The sequence below is a fragment of the Morone saxatilis genome, unplaced genomic scaffold (genome assembly GCF_004916995.1).
Source record: "Morone saxatilis isolate NCDOM2014 unplaced genomic scaffold, NCSU_SB_2.0 Contig10, whole genome shotgun sequence".
In the NCBI taxonomy this organism is placed as follows: domain Eukaryota; kingdom Metazoa; phylum Chordata; class Actinopteri; family Moronidae; genus Morone; species Morone saxatilis.
In genome coordinates, this window is record NW_023339652.1 from 17,802,698 (window position 1) to 17,806,597 (window position 3,900).

A 3,900-nucleotide genomic window follows, 5' to 3' on the forward strand; every position below is an offset into this window, starting at 1 on the left:
GTTTTATGGTAGGAAACGAAATGACTGTCAGCAGTGTTACAACACAGTCACAAGGCATGGTCACAAGCAAGACCATTGAAAAGACCTAAACGCCCATGTTAAATTAGATTAGAAATGTGCTATGGACAACAGCATTGTCTCTGTTTAATGAGTTAACAGAGGGGTATGATAAGGCAAAGCATTCTAAAGATCTGGAGGAGACGTCTATGCTGTTGTCTTCCCTCGGGTAGCGGCGTGAGTAGAAGGAGATATCACTGACAGAGCCGGGCAATAAACAGTTTGATGCGATGCCGCGTCTGGACTGGACGCGTTTAACCCTTCCCTGTTGTGATGGTGTCCTATTAATATATTAACGTTAATATATAAATATATATAGGTAGTATTTAATATAAAGCGGGCCGTTTAAAAAATTACGTTGCTTTTTTGCCTGATCGACATACACTTGAATTAAACACCGAACTCATTACAGTTAATTCACTGTTCATTGTGTGTGTGATGTATAGTTTGCAGTCATTACCTGGAAATATACTGTCAACGTCGGTTACCAAAGTTACACACGGCTTGCTTGCTTACTGAGAGCGCAGATACCTTTGGATATATTAAACTCGGTCATAGGGCCAATAAAGGCTCTTAAACACGTCGGCATATTCATTTAATAATAGCATTATTTAGCATTGACCATTTAGGATGGTGGGAAGACGCTGTGAGTACACTGTGCATCATTGACCGCAGCGTGGTAAACGGTACTGCCTGCAGTTTTGGAGGTGTCACACAGGCTTATAGAACTGCGTAGTCTGCTGTATCTGCTAGAAGTTAGATTCTTTTTGTTTGTGAGTCCGCAGGTTTTAGGGTGGAACCTCAACTGGAGTTGGTTATAAACGAGTTTTCTACACGGACAACTTTAAAAAAGAGGCGGAGACAGCGAACCGCCTAGAATAAACGAACCTGCGTGCTCCGTTGGCTAGCTTTGATATCGGTAACGTGTAGCAGGCCTCGTAATTACGAGAGATTAGAAAGGCCACATTGGCACCTGCTTCCACTCAAGAACACTAACGGCACATCCACAAAGAGGTTAAACATTATTTGTAGCGTCGCCAGGAATGGTTGAAAAGATGACAAAAGTGTTATTCAGCAATCCCAACATGTATTTGCAGGAACAGTTACAGGTTACTGTCCGCCGTAACCACGCCAAAAACCACCAAAATTAAAAAAGTTTGCCCTGGGCCTCCGCTCAAACACACACATACACACACGTGCATGCTCGATTGATCATTGCCAGAGAGTGAAAGCATCCTGGTACAAAGGCCTCAGCACTCTCATTAGGCTTCATGGATGCCAAGTGATGACTTCCACGTCAACAAAATCAATGCTCCTACTTTTTTTTTGGTAAACATCTGCAGGGTACTGAGGAATGTATGAAATAAAACATAAAAGAACGGGTCCTCAGGCTGGTTCAGAGGAAAAACTCATGCCAGCCAACGCAATTGAGGTGCAAACAAATAACGTCTGCTTTAACAGCTGCCAGAATCACTTCTCCTCTGACCAGTCGCCACGCATCGGAGGATCATTTGTCAATGTCAGCTGCCTGGAAAAGATTTAAAAAATCTTCTACTGCCATCTTCTGGATGATTACTCACATAACAATACAGATAGAACTCAGAATACATATTTCAGGCCAACCTTTTTTGAGGCCCCCTTTTCACACCCTGACCAAGTGTTGCCCAGATACAATCAGCTCAAACTGAAGGTGTGTTACAGTAATTATGTTGGGGAGTCGGTCCTGTCTGAGGTGGCTCCCCAAAACTCTGTTCAATGAAATTTCAGACTGAGCTTCAAAGTTATAACCTTGCGAGGCAGCTGGACTTGAAACGTCACAAATCACAAGATCACTTGAGAATCCATCTTGCCAGGCTTCAAGCAACAACCTCTGTGGCTGGAAAATAAAGCCAAGTAACAAAGGAAGCAACAAAAACTGCATTTTAAAATGTCCAACTTTACAGCAGAAGTAAACATTTACAGCCAAGGTTATGTAACAAACAACCTTGCGCACTCAGGTTATCAAATCTTATTGCCTTTAATTGATAGTGACAGCTGAAGAGTGACAGGAAAAGGGGCGAAAGAGGGCATGACACGCAGCAAAGGGCCACAGATCAGAATCAAACCTGTGGCTTCTGCAGCAAGCACTCAGCTTTGGTACATGGGGAACCAGCTCTACCAGGTAAGCTATAGGGCACCCTATCAAAGTTCATTCCTGACTTTAGACACAGGAGTTGACAATTTGGTCCAAATTGTAAATACAATTATGCACAATCTTTACATTGCCAAAAATGGGGGGGGGGGTCCAGGTCACAATGGACACACATAGCACGCTGAGCAGTGTTCCCCACAAGTCCTTCTTCCTATTCATACAGCTTCTCCTTGGGGATGCCTAGGCAGTCACAGGCCAAATGGTACTCTGTGAGATTTTCCCAATTGGATTACGTGAGTGTAATAGACACAGAGGCACAAGATATATCTATGTCAATAAGTCCTATACAGTGAATATTTTCCTCACTGGGGCTTCTAACAGTAGTTTCTTTTCTTTTGGGAGTCTGACACACTTTAAGATAATTGCCAACATCAAGGTGAGAACCAGACCTTTTGAAGGTTGGTCCTTTAAACCAGTGGTTCCCAACCTTTTTCCAAAAGGGACCCCTTTTCTGTCATTGAGTAAACTGACGACCCCTGACTCAGTGACATATTTTATTAATATTTAATGTTATATTCAAAGCTGTACAATCAACCCAAACAGAGAACTCAGTAACTGCAAGACGTTTGTGTAAAATTAGTGATTTGGATGAATTTTTAACAGATTATTTCCTTTTTAGGGAATCATTTTATACAATTCTCTGGACTGTATTATGTATTTTTTAAATGATTTTTAACAATCATAAATACTTATTAGGCTTCTTTTTTGACAAATTCAGCATTTTCTAGTCCCTGGCGTTCAGCTAGATTATTTACTTAACAAAAAATGAACAAAATGCAGAGATATATGACTGCTATAGGCTTACTGTCTATAGTTTTCGTACATCCCTTAAAATCAAGAAGGCCTCGCGACGCCCCATGGATCTTTGGCAACCCCTAGGTTGGGAACCACTGTCAAGCAGTGGAGGATCAAATAGTAAACAGATCCTTTCTTCACATGAAGTGTTTGCTTTTTTTTCCATTTGCTAAATGTGGAATTTGTGGCATTTCTTAGGGAGAGTGTTGTGGTTGTGCTGGTCAGTGTTTGAACCAGAGACTTTCAATGTGAACTAACTCATCAAGGAGAAAAACGTAAAAAAAAAAAAAACTGTTGAAATTCAGATTTACACATTAGAAAAGTCAACCATCTACTAGTTTCTAGCTGGATCTGCCCATCAGATCAGAGTGAATTACCAGTTGTGTTTGATGCAAAATGGCCATGACTACCAGAGGAAAGCTGCAAGATGTCCCTTGATTTCATACAGTTCTATATACTGACAGTAGGTGGCAGCAATGCATCATAAACATAACGCCAACTTAATCTCTGTGCTTTATTCTAACATTGAAAGTGAATAAAAGGAGCAGTTTAATTGCTGTGTGAACCCCCTTTTGTCCCTTTAGTACACAAACCAATCTTTTCTTCGTATGAGCGCAATGTTTGCTGTTTACTTTTCTTACTTTACTTTGCAAATGTTTTATGAGACAGATATATTCAGTAGTCAGACTTCAAAGGGACAGTTCACCCCAAAATCAAAAGCTACAGCTACAGTTGGTAAGACAAAATACCTTGCTCGGCTATAGCTTTAGTTAGTTCAGTTTGCCACTGTGTAACACAGGTATCCAAATGTTTCTCACAAGCACCCATTGCTTTCACTATTTCTAGTAAGGACCTCA